The 8,732-nt window shown below is 30.7% G+C and overlaps 1 long non-coding RNA gene across 1 annotated transcript; it reads right to left on the reverse strand.

The window, feature by feature from the left end:
- On the reverse strand, positions 1-1,494 carry LOC105109299 (uncharacterized). Its single transcript, XR_839221.1, has 3 exons — positions 1,032-1,494; positions 857-927; positions 1-63 (listed from the first exon to the last, which is right to left on the reverse strand). It is a non-coding gene; the product is annotated as an uncharacterized LOC105109299 (long non-coding RNA).
- Between the last annotated feature and the right edge of the window lie 7,238 nt (positions 1,495-8,732).

Genomic DNA, 8,732 nt, shown 5'->3' on the forward strand with positions numbered 1-8,732 from the left:
ATGGCATCACATGAAAGCTGGAGCAGGTCGGCGTTGACCACCAAGTCTGCCAAATCTAGCCCACTGAAAAATCCGTAAACAAGAACAAAACCACACAGGAACAAGATGATAGCATAAGCTGTTAGAAATGAGGATGGAAATTTTGCAGAATTAAACGTTATTGGTAAGAAGAATTCTTTTGCTCACGGAGGAAATTGACTCATTCTTGGTCACGCTAGAAACGAAGCTGGAAGAGTATGATTTTCACAAATGAAGAGATGGAAATAATTTATAGGATAGTGGGAATCTATGAAAGTCGCCAAAGGTGCATAAAGAAATTGTTCTGATGCTGCTTGATTTATGCGATTTTTACATGCAAAATAAATTTAATTTCTTTCATAAATTCCTTTTAATCAGAAAAATATTCTCTTTTCTGGCTGCGATTTTATGTAATCTCAATTACTAATTTGAGATTGAAATAGTCCATCGCATTCAAATTATATACTAAATCCTTGATACATTACACGAATCCCCATAATTTAGTAAAGAATATATTAATAAATAAGAAATATGTCCTTCTTACAGAGGGAATGAATAATGTTTTTTAAAGGTTTTTGCTGAAAAACAAACTTGCTTTAAAAAAGTGAATGGATATTTGATTTTTTTATGCTGTTACAGGAACATATAGGATTTAATCATTCATGTCATCCGAGTTGACTTAATTGAAAAAGTCTTCTTCTTCTTCTTTTTTTATTGCCAGTTAAACTCCCTTCAAAAACAGTTAATGGAGTTCCTCTGCGGCCTATTCCCTTAAAAATTCGGACCCTAAAACCAATAAGCTGTTCAAGAAAATCCTTAAGTCGTGAAGGTTCCTTACCTGGAAAAGGTGTTACAAACAGAGATGGACATGGTTTGGGGATTTTTCCTACAAGAAGTAACTGGATACCCCTGAAATCCTCAGAACAAACACACGACTAAGGAAGCTTTGCACAATGGACAGTCCGAATAAATAAAGCATTGAACACCTTGTAAGAAAGTAACACAATTCTCACCTTCAGAAAAATGTTAACTATGCGAACCGTGCTTCTCGCAACAGGCAAAAGGCAGCTTCTATTCTATACCTTGTCCCTGTCCCTAGAATTCCTCGCTTACAAAATCTGTATAAACTGGTGCTGCTAAATTCACCATTCTGGGAAATCAATGAGCATATCGTAATATAAGGGAAGTTGCAAGTTGCCACCGATTTCCATCCAGCTTCCTAGAAACAGAGGCCTTGGTTGTGTTTTCTTGGTGTGCAATCATCATGAACAAGAAGGTTCCAAGAAATGGACGAGCAACTCCAGTCAGTCAACTTCATTTCCCATTTACGAAGACTCAACGACGGTCTAATAAAGTCTTCCCTGGATGGGGAGTAAATAAATTCCCAGGAGAAACAAATATGACCCATGTTCTTTCATGCATGGTTATAGGGCCAGGTTCAAGATCAAGTTGTGGGTTGGTGAAGCTAATTCTGGATCCATGTTCTTTCATGCATGGTTATAGGGCCGGGTTCGAGATGCAAGTTATGGTCTGATAGATTAATTTAAATTGATTTATTAATAAAACAATATTAATTATATTATATTGAATAAAAAAAATTAAAATCAATTTTTTTAAGTTTAACAATTTAGATTTTATTTGATTTTAATCCATTTAATTTTTAATTTAATTTCAACATAAACCTGGCTCAAATCTAAACCTGGATCATTCAATATCGAATCAATAAGTGAATATTAATAATTATGCTTTTATGTCTTTTAACGAGTTTGAGAAAAGTAATATTTTCATTGAGCAAAAGTTACTATAACAAGAAAGGGGGTGCTTGCCGCAGCGAAGCAATTGTTTTTTAAAGAGTTTTTAATTTAAAAATATATTATAATATTAATTTTTTTAAAATTTATTTTTAATATTAATATATCAAAATAATTCAATATCACAAAAAATTAATTTAAAATAATTTTTTTTTAAATTTAGAAAAACTCCTGTTAAAACACCTCAAACACCCTTGAAATAAGAAATTCGGGTGTGTACATACATACCTGTTGACTTTATTTATTGGTTAAAAATCATGTTTTACTGCGAGTTTTTTAAGTATTATTATCGTTTTGATGTTTTTATTATACTTTTTTTAATCATAAATATATTAAAATAATATATTTTTAGTTTTTTTATTTTTTTTAATATCAGTATATTAAAATAATTTAAAAATAATTAAAAATAATTTGAAGAATAATTTTAAAAATCCAGATTATAACACAAAAACAATAACTCATTTTTTTAACTGCCTTCACAAGGTTTTACATTTTATATTGAGCGCGTGTACGTGTACGGGCATTGTACTAGTTTTGTTTATAGTTCAATAGACTGCATTGGGATTTACAAAACTGAGTCACCATTGATGTTGTTTTTGAGGATCTATCTTTGATTTACAGGCTGCAGCTGACCCTCCAGTGTTATATGCTGGGCTTATTGCATATTTTCAGAATCTTCAAAGTGGGCTTGCTGCTTATGTTCAACTCTTCGGACAAATGTGCCTAAACTGGCCAGGCCCATTTATTATAAGTAATCCATCAAAAAGCCCAAAAGGGATTGTTTTTTTTCTTATAAAAGCTGATCACACATAATATTATGTTTTTTCACACATCTCCACAGCACACCAAATTTTAATGTATATTCATGAATGTAATCAATCAAATATAAATATGTCACTGCTTTAAAATGTTAATGACAGGAAGTTAAAGAGAGAGATTTTACTCCTAATAATATTTTTTGGATTGAATAATAAAGTTGTGTGGAAGAATCCTCCCAATGTTAAGCTTTCCTTCAATCCCATCGGGGCCATGTTTGGTATCGGACAGAATAGGAATAGTTTCCATTTTTTCTGTCAACAAGCTGCTTGATGTTTTGATTCATTGGGGAAAAAACGAGACGATGAACGTTTATGGGATTAAAGGTTTTTCTTTTTTTATCATCTTCGTAAGTACATTTAATTTTAACTAATGAAACTCTGGAAGAAGTACATTTAATTTTAACTAATGAAACTCATATTTTCAGCCTAGAAAACACAATCTTCATCAAAATAACAAGGCCCATCTTCCTCAATCATCCATACCTCAAAATTCCTTCGCATCTCATAATTGCATCTTCTACTTGCTCGCCTTCTTAATGGCTGTTTGACTCCCCATAACTCGCACTTGTTCCTGTTCCCTTGGACACAATGGAGTCAAACGTTCTCTAGCTTCGGCGTCATCTACTGCCCTGAAAAAACTGACACCGAAGCTCATCGGGATGTTTTAACCTGTAGAATAGAACTGTATCCCACCCTGCCGTTACTCACTGATGAGTTTTTTTTTTTTGTTAAGATTTTTTTTTATAAAAATCTTTTTAAATAAAATGGATAATGATTTAGATATTATTAATTACCTATGTATTTATTTGAGACTATATATTTTATTATGAATGATTTTTTATAATATAAATATTCAAAACATGATGAATTATCATGCCTTTTTATTTAGAATAATCATTTATATTAAAATAATAATTTTTTTTATATTTATACTTATACATATATACAAGATCTTTTAAGAGATTTATTAATTTATTAATGATATATTAAAAATATTTATTTTTTATTAATCTGAAATCAGAGCATTCTTCAAGAAATAAATATGATTTTTTCAATGCTGCCTACATCATTTTTTATAGGATAAACTTAAATTTTTTTTAATGATAATAGCTCTATAAAGTTCTAGAAAATGGTACGAGTTCTCTACAAGAACAATCTCTAAGAAATTGTTCACTACCTCTTTATAAGCAACACTCCCAACTAAAATGAATACCTCGTCATATATCTAGCATTACATATCTTGGATCTTGAAGCGTAATCACCTACACTACCAGAACAATCCCCAATGCAAGTCATGTAATAATCATTAACCTTGTTTGGAATCTTTATAGGTGCTACCATAATCTAACAAAATTTGCTTTTCTTCTTTGCTTTCCGTCTCATGTTAAGAGATGTCCATCATAATAATTGATGAAAATCAGAAACTAATGGCATTGTTTAATAACTGGGAAGAGAAGGATAAGATGTTATATAAAGGTGGTGTGGTCACGGGATTTTGACGTGGGTTGGAATTGTTTTTTGGAAGCATACAGAGCAAAGATGCGTGCACAAGGATTCAGCTCTCGGTTCTAATGCGAAGAGAGTGAAAATTCTTAGAGCTAGTTTGTTCAACAAACTGGAATTGACCCGCTGCTTGTCCCTTGCTCAGATTTCCTTTCTTGAAAACCAAAATATCACTTTAGTTTTTGACGTTTTGTTGGTTAATATGCCAGAGTATTTTTTCTTGAAGGGCTCCTTAATCCAGTGAGATTTTTTTTTTTTTACTTTTATTAATATGGGTGTTTAGGTTATAAAACTAACAATCTAAATTAATAATAATAGTCCTTTACACTTTAAATAATAATTATAGATATCAATTCAGTATCACTTGCAATACTAGTTGATATCACTTGTCTTGTCATTTATTTTTTTGCATGTATACTTATCTATAAATAAATAATGAATTTAAGTTTATTTTACACACCACAAGAGAAAAGAAAAGAAGAGTAAAAGAGAGAAAGCAATCTCACAAAATAATAAGGTATTTATGAGAGAGTAAGTGAGGTATTTTCTCCTAATAATAGAGAGATTTTAATTTTTTTTCTATTAGTAAAAAGAAGTTGTAATTCTTACATTACTTAGTAAAATCATTCTATAATTTCTCATAAATGTAACCAAATTTAGGTGAACCATGTAAATTTTTATGTGTTTCATTTCTCATTTTATCTTATCTATTACATTTTATCTTGTCGGGTTTGCATGTCAATATCTTAATATTAGTCAGTTTGTGCGTACCTTGACTAATTCCACACATTTTAAAGTTAACGATCATGTAAGTTTTCAGTAGTCTTAAAATTTATGAGACTCAAACTGGTAATCTTTAAGAAGTAAACTTAAAACCTAACTAGTTGAATTATACTCTTTAGAGCTAGAATACGAAGATCCTTATCTCTTGGTTTCATGTATGCACAAATTGAAAGCCTTAGACGTTAATAGTACAGAGATCATTCTACTACATACGAAATTATGCAATAAACTAAGCAGACGTCTAATTCATTAAAAAACAGAGAGAGGGAAGAGAAAAAGTTTTAGTCACTGATGTTGTTTCTTATGATGTCTTTTCTGGGCATATAGTGCATTCGAACCGAACCTAACAAAACAAAGACGCAACGAAAACAAGTTGTGTAGGAATCGAATTTAATTTGGTTCCTGAGATTCCCATAAGATAGCAATGATACTCTCTCTGTTTGCACCAAGTCTTCCAATGGGATTCGATGCGCTTCACTCTCTTATCAATATGGTTCCTGCTTCAATTCTATACATGTGCTTCTACAACTCTGCTCACACTCGCTAATTTCAAAGCCAGTTCTTTTCCTTGTGACATGTATTCTAGGGAAATAACCGTAAGGACTACAGGCATAAAGATTCAATGGTGAGTTATAGGCATAAGCAGAGTCCATAGATCTCAATTGTTTTGGTAGAACATCTTATAGTTTTCAGATTAAATACGTGATTGATATGAATCTTCATGTATTAAATTTACCCCAAAACAAGAGTAATTCATAACCTTTTCATTCCAATCGCTTCGGTGTATCCCTCTGGATATGAATTAGACAAAATAATGGCAACTACTTACTGTTGAAATATCCTTGACCGCGACAATAGGGTCAACATCAGGTTAAAAGGGCTCCAAAGACAGTCCAATAATTAACCTTCCTGGTTGTTTTAGTCCTATTTTATTCCTTTTCACATTGTTAAAAATGATGACCTTACCATATTAATTTTTACATTTGCTGCGAACTATGCTTATGTCCTTTTTTTTTTGTTTTGACAATATTCCACACTCTATGCAACTCTTGCCGATCCTTCAAATTAACCCTACCTGATGTTAACTCCAAGAAACAAGTCTAACATAATTTTTAAATCTCAAAATTATTACCCTGGATTTATACACACACTCACACTTCTGTTCATCTCAATAATCTCAAGATTCTAAGTTCTTCTTGATTACAATCTATCTAGGCGTTCCATTTCCTTGATGGAGCAAAAATGAGGAGCACAGCAAACAAGCAAAGCAACAAGCTCATTCGACTTTTATTTGCACCTTTCAGAACCATTAGCAAGGCTAGGTACTTCTACATGAAGAGCATGTGGAATTGTGCTTACAATCTCAAGATTCTACATGAAGAGCATGTGGAATTGTGCTGGAAAAGTTGGCAATGGAAGTTTTGTAGGTGGCCCAACTTCTCAAGCTGTGACCTTGCCTAACAGTTTCAGTGTTAAACCTGATCCGAACAAGTACAGAGATGAGGTGCTCAAGGGGATTTTAGAGTCTTTGGCTAAGAAGAGAGATGATGATCACCAGATAGATTCAAATATGGATGGGAATGGAGAGGTGAAACAAACTACTTTGGGGTCTAGTGGCCGTGTGGGGAGGATTTACAGCGTTGGGGTAGGCAAGATCGGGAGAATTGATGAGGATAAGCCTTGTTCATTCACGGAGGATAATAATCTGAAGGCAGATTCGTATACTAGGAGTAAAAGCCCTGCTGTTAGTAGGAAGAGTATTGAGTATCGGCACTCCTAGTGAAAGATTTTCCCAAAACCTGCAAGAACTCGATGGGGACACGGCCAATTCAATGGGCTAATGAGTGGGGGAGTCTTGAAACTTCGTTTTTTCTTCTATGATTGTTACTAGACATTTGCAATTTTAATATAAACGATGAGCAATTATGCTTTTTATAATTGTTGATTGTTTTACCCTTTCTTAGTTCTTTGAAAATTATCTTGTGTATGTCTTGATGCACGGGTTCATAACTTTCTCTGCATGAGTTCATGACCAGTGAATATTATCTGTCTGTTTAGGGCTTCATCGTCGCTTCAGGGTAAGAGATACCACACCCTATCTAACGTACACTTTGTGTGTTCCTCAGCACCCATATGACTAATTCAAACAAAATATCGTTTGGGACCCACAATTACAAAACATTAATTATTTAACCCAATAAAAACATTAATTATTTTCTAATTCAAACAAATTAATTAAATTTTATAATTTATTTTTTTATTAAATTACCTTTGTTTCATTATCTAAATAACAAGTTTAATATATTAACCTCGATTGATTCGTGTTATTTTTTAATATTTTTTTTATTTAATTTATTTATTTATTTTTATTTTTTAACATTAAATTTATTAAAAATTAAATTTTATAATTTATTTTAATATACTCTCTATAGTTATTATAATCTAATATGCGAAATGATAGATTAATTCAAGTTGATCCAAATTAATTAAATATTTATATAAAAAAATCTCATTTTAAGTAAAATTATGTTTTTACTAGTCATTCAAGTTATCTTTGAATTTATGAAGTTCTATAAATCATATTAAATTAATTATCACATAATTTAATTAATGGGGGCACTGCCAAATCAATGGGCTAATGAGTAGGAGGGTCCTGAAACTTAGCTTTTTCTTCTATGATTGTTACTAGACATTCGCAATTTTAATATAAACGATGAGCAATTATGCTTTTTATAATAGTTGATTGTTTTAACCTTTCTTAGTTCTTTGAAAATTATCTTGTGTATGTTTTGATGCACGGGTTCATAACTTTCTCTGTCTTGAGTTCATAGCCAGTGAACATTATCTGTCTGTTTAGGGCTTCATCGTCGCTTCAGGGTAGGAGATACCACACCCTATCTAACGTACACTTTGTGTGTTCCTCAGCACCCATATGACTAATTCAAACAAAATATCGTTTGGGACCCACAATTACAAAACATTAATTATTTAACCCAATAAAAACTCGTATACCGTTTCTATGTTTTATATTTTTATATTTTTTTCAACGCTAATTAATTTGAAATTAAATTTTACAATTTATTTTAATTTATTTTTTATTAAATTATCTTTTGTTTTATTATCTAGATAACAGGTTTAACATATTAACCTAAATTGATTATCTAGATAGCAGGTTTAACATATTAATCTAAATTGATTCTAGTTATTTATTAATATTTTTTTATTTAATTTTATTTTTTAACATTAAATTTATTAGAAATTAAGTTTTATAATTTATTTTAATATACTCTCTATAGTTATTATAGTCTAATATATGAAATGATAGATCAATTCAAGTTGATCCAAATTAATCAAATATTTTATTTTTAAATATTTATATAAAAAAATCTCATTTTAAATATTTATTTTAAGTAAAATTATGTTTTTACTAATTGTTCAAATTATCTTTGAATTTATTAAATTCTATAGATTATATTAAATTAATTATCACATAATTTAATTTTTTTAACTTAAAAAAATATTAATAATACATAAAAAAAAATTTACATTTACAAAAATTAACCTGACGCAACCATAGCATACCCAGGGATAAAAATCTAGTAATACTATTCAGTATTATTTCAACCTTATTGACTTCAACTATGGCAATAAACGACTTGATCCAGGGCATATTAATGACGTGGACTTCAGTGAGGCGGCTACTAATCAAGGTTTTGTTGATTATTTCTTTGGAACAGAGAAGCTTACCACGGGTATTTAGGCATTCACTACTTTAAAATAAGGTTCACATTATTTTATC

This window comes from Populus euphratica, unplaced genomic scaffold (genome assembly GCF_000495115.2).
Source record: "Populus euphratica unplaced genomic scaffold, PopEup_1.0 scaffold3.1, whole genome shotgun sequence".
Classification (NCBI taxonomy): Eukaryota; Viridiplantae; Streptophyta; class Magnoliopsida; order Malpighiales; family Salicaceae; genus Populus; species Populus euphratica.